The sequence below is a fragment of the Pinus tabuliformis genome, chromosome 2_2 (assembly GCF_031772625.1).
Source record: "Pinus tabuliformis cultivar Carrire ecotype Pingquan chromosome 2_2, CPIR1, whole genome shotgun sequence".
Taxonomy (NCBI): Eukaryota; Viridiplantae; Streptophyta; class Pinopsida; order Pinales; family Pinaceae; genus Pinus; species Pinus tabuliformis.
The window spans coordinates 934,055,373-934,070,159 of NC_142300.1; positions in this window are offsets into that span (position 1 = coordinate 934,055,373).

The window sequence follows — 14,787 nt, forward strand, 5'->3', positions numbered from 1 at the left end:
TATATAACACCTACAATTGTGTCTCATATGTTCATAGCTATGTAACGCATGTAATATTAACTCTGGCACTGTGCTTCTGACACACTCATTATTTTTATAACATTCCAATCAGGATGACAGCGCCTATGCTTCGTCTTCCTCAACATCAATGTAAACTGTCAATGCAGATGTTGTATGTATTCAACGTTGCTTGAATTGAAAGTTGTTGCGTCGAATACATTCGTCATCGGATTTGTGATAAACTAGCAAGCCAACATATACCGATGTGTCCTCAATGCTGGACCTGCGTTATGATAGGTATTTATTAGTCAGACAACCAATATAGAAAATAGTTTCAGATATGAACGCTTTGGTACGAATAGTTTGTGGCCTCCTCTTGAATCTCAAATTTTTGCAGTCATCTTTATTATTCTTCACATTGAGATGAAAATCATATGAGGTCCGTATGTGATATCATGAGGGACTAAAATCATAAACATCACAATACAGCTGGTTGATGTTCTAATAATTCCATATGATGGAGCTCACACATTTTATTTTGTTGACCAAGGAATAATGTCCCACCATGTCCACCCTGAACGTAATGAACTACGTATAAGGTAATGGTAGGTAATAATACCAACACTTGGATATAAATCAACATAGCAATAGTTTGCAATAATATCAATGCAACCTTATGTATAAAATATAGCACTATGGAATAATATATAATGTCAATGCTTTAGAGCATCGGTTTTGGACAACAAGGCAAATTCATAATTCCTTATACATTTTAGGATAATGCATGGATTTTGTTATTTTCAATGATCCATTGACTTTGACCAGAAATATATCCATATTCAACTAGAAATATATCCACACCAATGATATCTTTTTGACTTGTCTGTTGCGCCTTATGAAAGTGTAATAACCTATAGCCTACTTCCTGTGTTGGACTCTCATGATTGTGACCTTACAACTAAACCATGCAACACAAAAAAATGAACTCGAAACCAATCAGACCACTGTTGAAATAGAAGATTTGGGGACTCAACAATGCTATGGAAGATTTGATGGTGAAAAAACTGAGCTTGAAATACGACTTCTGAATTCCTTCGTCACTAGCCCAGATGGGCTTCAACGATTGCCCATAAAGGCAAAGCTCCCTTGGGAAACTTCCACCGATAGGTTTGTTGGAGTAGACAGTCAGAGATTGCACACTCAATGAAACTAGTGGTTTGGGACTGTATCATTTCTTATTAGACTAGGCTTCACTTCTGTAACACACTCCCTGTCGTTATATGTGCTGGACCATCCTAACCATATAATGAGTGGTGTTGGTGGTGCATCTTTACCTTATCAGTAAAATAATGACTTCAAGATTCAGTGGAAAGACAATGATATATGCACCGTGTTTGATCACCGGTCTACTATATTCCAGTCAACTTCTTAGATTAGTCGCCCATGGATTTAATTTGTAATTTTTGCTTGGGCTCTACACTTGTCTCTTATCCATACAATTGTTTTCTGTATAGCATTCAACCACCAAATTTGAAAATTTTGAGAATATAGTTCAGACAGGAGGACAATGAATAATTCAACGACGGATTGGATGAATTTCACGTCATGTATGTAGGTTAAGCTTACGCCCTAATCCTCGACATTACTTCCAAATGTTTCAAAACTAAGAGCTCTTTTGGGAGTACCATAAAATCCTTTTGAATATTATCAACCATGTCAAAATTATCAGCAAAATGTCTTCTAAGTAGAAACACTTCAAAATATCAATTATCTTTAATGAATGAAGACGGTTCCAATGAACGGTGACGTTGTCACTAAACAAAAACTAGCTTGTTCAATTAATCTTCTCCAGGTGACGACCCACTAGTCGATAGTATCGTGTGGCATTCGGTAATGCAATGCAATCATAGCATTGGTTGTCAATAATACCATAGATATATACCATTGTCATATAATGTTTGTGCTGACACCATATTGAAATCCACCATCTAAAATCACGCCATATATATAACACTGTCATCATTGTAATATTAATGCCATCAAGCATCGTTGATTTGATGTATACTAGCAAGCATTTCTAATTCCAATCTAGGTAATGGCTCTAATCTCATGTCCTCAATTTTTGAAAATCACATTGAAATTGTAAGTTTTTTGGTTTTCAATGGACTGCAAATATCAAGTTGTGGATATGGTTGCACTTGCCAGAATGGGACGAAATCAGCGGTATGGACTATCGTATACTCTGCAATGGGCTAAAATAGGGCATGGAACCCTAAAATCCATAATGCACATTAATATACCAACACTGCATATAAACTAGTAACGTATATAACACACTGTTATGAGAATAGCTAATGATGTTCTGCGTCACCTGGGCTTTTATCCGTTCACCTAAACCTTTTGTCACCTCTTCATATGGCCTGTGTCATATGTTATCCCTGTCATTTCTATTGGCTGGTATTAAGTTTGTAACATACATGTGGCATAAAAATTCTTTGTCCACTAGATACAACAAAGTACGTTATCAATACAATGTTTAACATGGGCCTTGAGACAACGAAGTGCTTCTTGATCTCATCCTTCATTCTGCTAATATAATACCATCATTATGAAAATATCGCGTGTTAGAGGCATTATAATAAATCTTAAAAACTTGTGAATCTGCATCATGCTAATATAATACCATCATTATGAAAATATCGCGTGTTAGAGGCAATATAATCAATCTTAAAAACTTGTGAATCTGCATCATGTTATGAAACCAGCTCACAAAAAGATAGAAAAGATAGATAAATGCCTTCAAAATAAGCCTCTTCAAGGGGGCAACCTCCTTTACATTACACAAATGAACAACTGTCACTTGACACTTTGGTGCTGGACATAGAAAGCAATTCAATTCCTTGGCTATCTTACAATGAATAAAATTATGGGTACTCCCTGAATCAATCAACACTATTACCTTTTTCTTCTTGATATGTCCTTCTATCTTTATACTCTAGGGAGTGGTAATTCCGACCAATGCATTACAAGATATGGTCGGATTCATTTCTTCTCTCTCTCAGGTTGGTTCCTAGTGAGTATCATTTTCTTTTGATATTTCTTGATACTTTTCTTCTTGATATTTCACTGCTTTAACCTTCTTCTTCTTGATATGCCCTTTTATCTTGAGAGTTTGAGGAGCGGTAATTCTTGCCATTGCAATAGAAGATATGGTCGGATTCATTTGTTCTTTCTCTAGGGTTGGTTCCCGGTGTATATCCTCTTCTTTTGACGTTTCTTGATCCTTTCCGTCATTAGGAGGCCTTTCTTGTAGCAACTTTGTCCCACCTTCCTTCAAACCTTCCATGTTTTTTTTCAAATCTTCCATGTCTTTCTTCCAATATGCTTTCATACCATCGATATCAGCTTCCATGGCATAGATAAAACTATTTATCTTTTGCTTCTCTAGAATATCATTTACCCTTTATTCAATTTTTGAAAGTCCTTAATGTGCTCTGCCATTGAACCCTTTTGTTTGAGATTTATCAATTGGCTAAAGAAGGTGTTGCTCTTTGTATCCTGATAATGTGCTATCATTTCCTCTGTGAAAATTGACCACGTGACAAGTGGTTTACGCGATCAAATCCCTTTATACCATAAAAATTGATTCGGTTCTAAATAATTAGATGCAACACGTACCTTTTGTAACAGTGGTAAACCATGTAGATCCTTGCCATCAAACTTCTTCATCTTGCTTTTTCTTGATTTTAGGAGCTCGATCTTGAAACGAATGTAACTCTGTAATTTCAGATCTTTAAGTTCTGAAATTTCGGCCTGTAATAGCCCTTTAATCCCTCTTTCTAACTCTGCAAGTCTGATCGCAATTGGATTCCTGAAGAAAGATTTATTCCCATTCTCTCGCGATAACCTAATTATAGACTAGTTTAGTAGAGTGAACTTGTACGACGTGCCACGTGTCACTGTTTCAACCTTAGGTTCTGAAAATTATACCCAAACGAAATACAATCCATCCTCTTTCTGTAACTTCTTACGAAATTTCAATCTGATGCTCAGAGAGAAAGTGATGACGATTTTCCAAGGTCACTTGTTTAGGATGTAATTCGGGAGTTTGCAAAAACCCTAACTTCCTCGGATCATATATCTGAAAATATAATGAGACAAGATCTGAAATTTGTACTCGAGGTTCAAACCGATTTCTTCTCAAATGGGTTTTTTTTTAGTTTCTGAAACTTTGTAGCGAAAATGTTATAGCGAAAATTCCACGATGACCTGTTTTAGATGAAATTCTGGAGCTTGCAAAAACCCTAACTTCCTCGGATCATATCTCTGAAAATATAGCAAGACAAGAACTGTAATTCAGACCCAAGGTTCAGAAAGATTTCGTCTCAAATGGGATTTTTTTTAATCTTCTGAAAGGTCGCAGGAAAAAAGTGATAGCGAAAATGCCACGATGACCTGTTTGGAGCATGGAAACCCTAGAATCCAAAGCTCTGATACCAAATGTTATGAAACCAACGCACAAAAAGATAGAAAAGATAGATAAACGCCTTCAAAATAAGCCTCTTCGAGAGGGAAACCTCCTTTACATTACACAAATGAACAATTCTTTGATGATGCAAATGACATGACCTCTTTTCTATATATAAGAGTCTAAGGGGTCATAATATAATCAGCGTTGACATAACCATAATAATGTAAAGGCATCACAATAACAATAATGGGCTTCTATGGGGCACAATAATAACAATATGGGGACTACATGGGCACAACAATATAATAAGGGGGTTGTACTAATAACAATAAAGGGTTACACTAGTAGTATAGGGACCTAACACATCATTGCCTAAAAAGTGACAATATTGACTGGTCGAAGTTTATAATATTCTCTTTTACTATGTCAACATTTCCAAAGCAAGTGTTATGGCAGCAAGTTGAGCCCTTAATGTGTACATTTTCTTGTTCATTTTGTTGAAGACTGAGTGCTCTCCAAGAGCAGAAGCAACATTTGCTAGTTCAACATTAGATTATGCGAGTTGCAAATGAAGCCTGGCTTTGAGCTTGCTAGCTTCATCCACTTTCCTCATATGTTAACATATTATTTTTCTCCTCTATCCTGGTTGAAGCTATTTCTATACATCAAAGAGTTGTTTTTCTTTATCTCACAAATGTTTGGCTATTAATTTCCCCTCTTTTTTCATTGGAAACTTTTGAGTCCTCATCTTAGATTTATTCAACTCATATTTCCCTGGTAGAGCAATACCCTTTCACTAATTATGGAACCACTTGTATCCTTTTCTTCATTGATTTTCTATTAATATCTACTTGATTTTCATGTCCTCAAATGAACATTAATGGAACTACTCTCCCCTTGATATCATGACAGAGTCATTATGTTATTGAAATCTTAAGATGTTCATTTTTCTTCCTCTTCCATACTTTGCTAGGTTGTTTTCTACTATTTTCATTTCTTTTTTATTCAAAGCTAGGTCTGGTTTGATTTTCCTCTAGCATCTGATTAGGATTCTTTAGGATATACGGCAGTTTGTCGTTTTTGGCTTTGTTTCCAAGATTTCTATAAAGATAGAACCTTATATGGCCGAGAAAAGGAACAAATGATGTGTGTTTCCTCGAGCCATTTATATTTCTTTTTACATCCTTTTTGCATTCAATAGCTCTATGTCCAAATTAATTGCAACAATAACAGTAACCATAGAAGGAGTTAATGTATTTGGTGGTTGATGTTCTCCTTTGATTGCTTGTTTGAGGATATTTTCTTTCTTGTTGTAAGTCATGTTGATTAGCCTTGACTTTCTTTCTCTTACATTTCGCTGCTACATGTCCAAGTTCATGGCAAGAAAAACACTTGATATCTTTTCCAGGCGAAAAGAATCTCCTTTGAGATCTTCCGAATTTGTTCAACTCATCTCTAGGAGGAAATGACCTTTTTGCAAAAAATCATTTTCCGTGACTCACTCTTTGGCTCTTGTTGTTGCTGCTTGGTATTGTTTGCTTCTTGGTTATTTACTCTCCTTGTACCTTCCTATAGTGGTCTCTTCACAATTGCTTGATTATCCTCTATGGATGCTTTTGAGCTACTACTCTTTTCTTCCGAGTCCTTCATGAATGTTATCTCCTTTTCTAGCTGCTTACAAAACTTGTTCTTTTCATCTAACTCTCTTCTAGCTGAATCAACCTTATCTTCTAATCTTTTACATTGTAGGTCTCTCTCCTTGAGTTTACTACACATCACCTCATCTAGTCTCCTTGCTTCTTCAAGTTGTGTCTTTAGGCTGACAATTTCCTCCTTGTACTCATGCTCTCTCTCATCACATATTTGCATGAGTTTCTTCAGATCTTTGTTTTCATTCTTCAATCTTTCTATACTAGCCAATGATAAGTCAAGCCTGGCTTGATTTTCATTTTCCTTTTCTTCAAGAGAGTTAGGTACATTCACACAGGTAGAGGTTTCATTTAACTGAACACTTTCCCTTTGACAAGTTTTTTCCTCCTTCGTCTTTCTCTTTCTTTTCTCTACATTGTTGTTGCTAGCCTCTTCATACATGCGCTGCAATCTATCCCAGATTTCTTTTGCAGAAGTTAAAACTATTATTGTATCAAGATCCTTATTATGAAGATTGTTGTATATAACACATTTTGCCTTAGCATTCCATTGTTTTTCTTGCACAGAGGGAGATTTTTTACAGTAACCTTCGCATACAAGCTTCCATACACCAGGTCCATAAGCTATCAATTCGGTTTTCACCTTATCTCTCCACTCATGAAATTTTATTGTACTCAACACAAGTACACTTTGACATTCCATGACTCAAGCAAATCTACCTTCAAGCAGTTAGGCTTATACAGAAGGAACTCGGCTCTAGTACCAATTGTTGAAAACTTGACTAAACTGAGGGGGGAGGGGGGGGGGGGTGTGAATCAGTTTAGTATATACATGGACATTAATTTTCTTTTCATTAATATCATTAAATGATACATAACATGAGCAACTTAACAAATAATAACCAACATATGAATATGTGATCAACAAGTAATAAGCAAACCAAACCAGATACATGAACACATAATAACAACACACATTGACACCAGATATATGTGGAAACCCGTAAAGGGAGGAAACCACGATTTTATTATTGTTGTGATGCAAAGGAAAGTTCCTACTTCTTATACATCAGATTTTCTGTTGGCGTCAACCTACAGGAGGCTGCTACCTCCATTTTCTACAATCTGCAACATGTAAGGAAGCTCCAACTCCCATATGTTTTCTATAGGCTACAACCCACAGGGGGCTCCTACCTCAACCAACTCCAACTAGATATTTGTCAAGCTTCAACTTGAAAGGGGACCATCATCCCATTATGCAAACACAAAATAACAATGCACTGGTTTACCTGGTCATAAACTTTAAATATCTTCCTCTTCATTTTTGCATCTTCTTTCCTTCAAATCTGCTTCACATCAACTTCATAAGTGCCAGGTAACTAATGCATAATAGTCCAATCAGCTCCCCCACATTCATCCATTCTCTAACATATCGTCTGCCTTCGAAAATCATATATTTTATAGAGATAGTTTTCTCGTTGTTTGTATCCCACATAGGAATATGAAGTGAATAGGCTTGACTCTTTGCTTTCCACTAATTCGTTTCCAAACTTTTGATATCTTGAATATTAGAACAAAAATAAATAATTCATCCAATATTCATTTTAGCCACATGTAATCATTAAATGAATCAACCTAATGCCAACATCAAATACCAATATCTTTCTCTTTAATGCATCACACAAATCTTTTCCTTTGCCTTGGAGTCTTGCCTTTGCATCACAACAATTAAACTTAATGAACAACTTTACATCACAACAGATTATGTAATATAGTAAGCTTTGCAACATTATGAAAACATTTTATTGTATCACAACTCGTCCTCCTTTTGCGCATTTGCCTTCTCTTACTACTCGCTGCTCCTTGTGCTGCTGTTCTTTGTCCTGCTGCCCCTGCATCCGTCGCTACTCTTTGTGTTGCTCCTTTGTTTGTTGCACATTTCCCATCAATGACAATATTGCTAACAACAAGTTCGATATCTAAGTGAAGGAGGCAGAAAAAAGTGCGAAATTCCAAGAAGAGAAGAAGTGCTAGAAGGATCAAGGTCGAAGGTTTTGGGCTATCTCTTTCACTCTCTTATGCGAAGTCACTGGGCCCACTGCGAGATCGAATTTTTACTACTGGAAGGGTCAAAATTTTGAAAGTGTTGGGTCGCAGATTCTGTTGTTGGAAGGTTGAAATTCTACATTTGCTGGGTCAAAATGCTATTGCTACAAGGTCGAAGATCTAGGTCGAAGTTGTTGGAAGGAGAGGTTGACTTGGTGGTTGGAGGAGGTCTGTGACTAGGTTGAAGAGTCTTGGGTTATTTCAAGAAAACTATTGAAGGAAGAGATTTTGACTAGGTTTACACCTAGATAGCGATTTTGCCCTGACAGAGTGCCTATATCTTCTGTGTTGTGTTTTTGTGATCTTCATACACATAATTTGGTAATTGCTTGATGAAAGATAATATAACAAAGAAGTGAAGGAAGGCAACATAATTCACAAGTAATTATCAAGAAAGAGAAAGTATTTTCTCATTGCAAGTCAAAGCTATGAGTAGAAAGAATCCCAAGAATAATGCATCTAAGCAGGACCGTTGTTCAATTTCTGGAGATTGGCTGCTTAATAAAGTCATTGCTATTTGAAAATGCAGTCTAAAATTTGAGAATGTTCTACAATCTAAGAAAAACAATTTCAATTTTTTTGGTAATTTGGTGGTTTCCTTTCGCAAGTACTGTGTTTGTGTAGGCACATATTTCTATATGTATGACTGTGTGAATATCAAAATATATAAAGAGAATAGATATATACACCTTGTTACAAAGAAATCTTAAATTGATAATGGGTATATGTACTTGTATAGATCCTGCTCTTGATCACAATAAATTTCCGTTAAATATTGACAATACATTACTTTGGTAAGAAATAGACCGCAAGAGAATGTGGTTAAGTTTCATTTGTATCTATTTTAAATTCAAACTAAGATTGTGTGGTGTCTTTGCGGATAATTTATAGGAGTGAGAAAGGATTGAATGGAACCAAGCAGCAAATGCTAAATCTGTAGTAAAGAGAAAGAAAACCAACACCAGGAAACCCTAAAGAGAAAAATAACCCAACAACAGCATGCTAGAAAGAGATAACCCAATTACGAGAGTGCGAGTGCAACATATTATGGTTCCCATAGGCCAAATCACTTTTATAAAGAATGATCACAAGATTTGTGAAATCACAAATGGGAGCTATGTCTATATATACACAACTCAAGAGTATGGTGTTTTACCCAAAAGGGACCCTTGACCAAACTTACATATACAATCATGGATATCAACTAGGTTGGTCTTAGCCAATCCTAATACATACAATAATTATTAAAATCCTATGTTAGCCTTGGTTGAGTGAAACTGAAACCATTCTCAACAAACCCTCCTTGCCCTCTTAAATTGAAGGGTGGGTTGTAGAGAAAAATGATGGAATAAAAATGAAAGTGGATTTCTGGATACTGAACTCAATATAGGGTTGGTCATGGTTGAAATACAAACAAGAGTGGGTTTATGTATACCTGGTTTGGAATAGTGTTGGTCATGGTTTAAATACAAATGATAGTGGCATATGGATAGCCAACTCAATATACAAATGAGAGTAGGCTGATGGATACCTAACTCAACACAAGTGAGAGTGGGTTTATGGATATCTAGTTCAATATAAGTGATAGTGCGTTTATGAATCCCTTTGATATAAGGTTAGCCTTAAACACAAATGATAATGGGTTTTTAGATATCTAGCTCAATATAGGCCAATTTTAGGTGAAAACAAAGGTTACACCATTAGGGTAATTTCGAGGTAAAAAATGAGCATCAACAAGGATGTACAATCAAAATCAACTTTAAAAGAACCATTGCGATTCAAAATGATGATGTCAACAATAGGAGTATATTTTTGGACGGAAAAGAAGAAAGCTATTTTTTTAATCATATTTTTTATTTATCTCCTTATAGTTTACTCAAATTTCAAGTGTATGCACTCGAATGCAAAATTTGGTGAGTGCCTACATTTAGAACTTGCAAAAAGTAGTTTTGTTTCATTCCCTTTGATAACTTGTATCTTTTATTTTATTGTTTTTATTACGAAGCCTATTCTAGACCTCAAATTTATGCGAATGTTTATTTTCAAAGCCCTTGCTTAATCTAAAGAAGATGTTATGGAGAGAAGAAATTCACGAGATAAGTCAAATAGAGAAACCATTACATATAATTTGATGCAGGAGCATCAACCCTAGGCAATCCATTTTTGTCTAGATCCAAGTGTTGAGAAATCTAGGGGTAGCTAGATTAGATGATTTCTCTTAAATTTATAACAACTTGTGATGTATTTTTACTTAAACTTGATTAGATTCTTCTTTCACTTGATTATTATTACTGTACTTATCCTCAAACAACTACCAAACTATGAAGATCAATGAGCCAAAAGTGTTAGTTTTTGTAGAATCAAAGGTGTTCTAGTCTCAGAACATTGTGGAGAGGCTAAAACACAAGAGTTCTCCGTAACCCAGAAATTGCTTATGGAAATTCCACCTAGAAGTGTCTCGATTAGATTATTAACATATTTTTTAATATTTCCCAAGTCTAAACTTAAGAAAATGGGTTAATTAATCAATATGTTAGCCTCATCTTCATAGAAAGCAATCAATAAGTCCCAAAATAAATTATTAAAATTGGAAAATGTCTTTGGTGTACTTATGAAATTCTAGAATGACTCTGTTCCTCATAGTTGGAAGTTTGTTGAGGTCTAGTTGGTTGAGAGATTCTCTCCAACTAGTTAACCTCCTAGATTGGTGTGTGGTTGAAATATTCATTCAACCAAAGAGATTATTTATTTTTATTAATAATCTTTAATTGGTATTAGAGCTTGGTGTGGGGCATCGAAGAAAATAAAGAGGTGGCATGGCTAAGTGCGCATAGTTGCAGAGATCATTTCCAGATTTGATATTTTCATACAGAGCTCAAATATAAGGGAGAATCCAAGGGTCTACTTTGCATCAAATGGTAAAATAAGCTTGAGGAGAACACATAGGGGAACTAATAAAGAGATGAAGATCACAGTAATGGAAGGAGGAGATTTTATTGTTATGTACTAAAAGTGCAAATTTATTGTACGCTAGGAGGTGTGGTAAGTTGCAAGTGAAAGCCGCGAGCCGTTGTGCGATGAGTTGAGCTGATCCTCGTGTCGATGCTTCTGGAGAGGCCAACCTGTAATCGGTGGACCAATTTGTGTGTGGTAAAGAAAGGGGATAGTGTGAAGAATTTGTTGAAATCATAATTTCAACGCTGCCTACGTACGCAGCCCAAAACCACCGAACGAAACCATAAAACCGCCAAGGGATATCGCACCGCCATCCAACGAAAAGTTGTTTCCGTATTCTTGGCTCCGATGCGATTTGGTGAAGATGCGTGGATCTCACCTGACATCAGCATCTCTGACATATCGGAAGCTAAAGTTCTGTAGCATGAGGCCTTCCGATATTCTTCTCCACCGTTCGATTGCTTCCATCGCCCTCCACCGTTGATTATCTGAAGTTGCATATGGGCCCGCATTAAATCAAGGATTGCGTGGAGTGAATGTTAAATTTTGTGTTGACCGCCAATAATAATGTAGTTAATGTGCCCGTAGAAGTATTGGTAGGTGATTTAAATTTTAATGTTTTTATATGTATCGGAGGTATGGTGCATTTAAAGAAAGGTATGGGTGTTAAAAATATTTTACGGCACGTAAAAGTAATTGTTTTTTTATTTTGTTTTCAAAAATGAAAAGGGCTCGTGCATTGACTATTGTAAAAAAGGAACGAAGGAGCCGTGAAAAATATGCTCTGCATCTTTGTTTTGTTTGGCACATGGGATATAAGGTTTTTGTTGTTGGCCATCGTAGTATGGAGGAGTAGCTAAAAACCATGTGTGGTGGAGCGTTTTTGTAAGTCTGTGTAAATTTTATTACAGCAGTAAACTTATGTAACCTTTTATTACAGCAGTAAGTTGTTTTCCACACCAGTGAATGTAAATGGAGGTTTTACAGCAGTAAATGTTAATGAGAATTTTTCCAGCAGTGTAAATTCTCATATGGAGACAGAGTGAATGTTTTTTTTGTTTTAATGAATAGAAATAATTTTATGGTGAAATACTTTGTTTCTCAGTGAATTTTTTTTAATATTGCCTGAGCACAAAACATCCTGAAAAGGTAGAAACAGAGCATTCCCTCTGTGTGTTTGAATTCTTGGTTTTTGGTATTTTTCCCATTAAAAATACCCAACAGTGGTATCAGAGCAGGTTCAGGCTCTTTAAAGAAGTTAAAGAAGATGAAGGGAGAAGGTAGTTGCTGCAGCAAAACCTCTCAGGCAGACAGAAGACTCAGACATCAAAGGATTCAGGTATTTCAAAAGTTTTTTTTGTGTCGCTGAAGAAGCAGTGATTTGTTTTAAATACACAGTCAAGGAATGGCCAGCACAAGCACTGGTATGGGTTTGTTTAACACCCAGCTCCCACAGTTTAATGGGAAGAACTATGACTACTGGTCAATAACTATGAGAGCCCTGTTTGCCTCTCAAGATTTATGGGAAATAGTTGAAGATGGTTTTGAAGAAGTAGCAGATGAAAATGAGTTCAATGCACTAACTCAGGGAGAGAGAGATCAGTTGAAGAGCAATAGGAAGAAGGATGCAAAGGCCATTTTATTGTTGCATCTAGCAGTAGACCAGAGTATATTTCCAAGGATAGCAGCAGCTAAAACATCAAATGAAGCATGGCAAACCCTTAAGACATCCTATCAAGGCATGGAGAGAGTGAAGACAGCAAAGCTACAATTGCTGAGAAAGGATTTTGAAAACTTGAACATGAAGGAGTCAGACAACATTGAATCATTCTTCACTCATGTGATTGGTGTAATCACACAAATGAGAATTCATGGAGAAACAATTGAAGATAGAAGAATAGTGGAGAAAATATTGAGGGTCTTACCCTCAAGGTTTGATGCCATAGTCACCACCATTGAAGAGACAAAGGATCTCTCAAACTATTCAGTTGACGAGCTACATGCATCACTGATAACTCATGAGCAGAGGTTGAGTAGGAATGAAAACTCATCCCTTGAGCAAGCCTTCAAGACCCAGATGTCCTTTGGAAGAGGAAGAGGTCAAGGAAGAGGAAACAAGAGAGGAAGAGGCAGAAGCCAGAACAGAGGTGGAAGGAACAGCCCATCAAATACACAAGGAAGAGGCAGCAATCCAAATCAGAACCAAGGTCAAGGCAGCAGCCAACAAAGAGATCAGTATCAGGCTCAAGGACAAAGGTATGATAAATCTAATGTTCAATGCTATTATTGCAAAAAGTATGGACATTATGCTAGTGATTGTAGAAAGAAACAACATGATAAGAACAGCAGACAAAATGCAAATGTTACAAGAGAAAACAGCAGTCAAGAAAATGTCCTGTTAGCTTGTAACATCGCTGAAACACATAGTGAGGACATATGGTTTTTAGACTCAGGTTGCAGCAACCATATGACAGGGAATATAGCCCTCTTTTCAGCCTTAAATCAGAATTTGAAATCAGAGGTCACACTAGGAACTGATAGTAAAGTGTCTGTTATGGGAAAAGGGGAGGTAAAAATATTTACAAAACAAGGATAAAGGAAAACCATAGCAGATGTCTACTATGTCCCCGGAATGAGATGTAACCTATTGAGTGTTGGACAACTTATCCAAAAGGGTTACAATGTTTACTTTGAAAATGATGTGTGCACCATCATGGATATACCACCCAGCAAAAGATGCATTGTTGAAGTGAAGATGACAAGGAACAGAATGTTCCCTCTCCGGATCAGGGCAGACATGAAGAACAAAAGGGAAATGGCAGCAGTCACCCAAGAGGCCTTCCAAAGCGTGCCAAAGGATGAAAATTGGTTATGGCACTTGAGATTCGGGCATCTAAACTTTGGAGGTCTAAACTTATTGAGCAGAAAAGGAATGGTAAAGGGATTACCATTGATAGAGAAGCCGGATAGCTTTTGTGAAGGTTGTATATTGGGCAAACAACATAGAGAAAGTTTTCCATCAGGGAAAAGCATAAGGGCAAAGACACCCTTAGAGATTATCCACTCAGATTTGTGTGGACCAATGCAAGCTCCATCATTAGCTGGCAGCCTATATTTCTTGACATTCATTGATGATTTTACAAGAAAGACTTGAATATATTTCCTTAAAAGCAAAAGTGAAGTGTTTGAGAAATTCCAAAACTTCAAGGCATTTGTTGAAAACCAAAGCGGGCTGCACATAAAAGTATTGAGAACTGATAGAGGAGGTGAGTATATCTCCAAGGAATTCCTAAAGTTTTGTAGAGAAAATGGAATACATAAACAGTTTACAACTCGGTACACCCCACAGCAAAATGGAGTTGCTGAAAGGAAGAACAGGACCATCATGGATATGGCGAGGAGCATGTTGAAGGCAAAGCATTTGCCAAATGAGCATTGGGCTGAAGCTGTACATTGTGCAGTTTATATATTGAACAGGTGTCCTACAAAAGCAGTCATGAACAAGGTGCCAGAAGAGGCATGGAGTGGGAGAAAGCAAGGAGTCACCCACATGAGAGTTTTTGGGTGTGTGTCCTATGCACACATACCAGATCAGCTAAGGAGGAA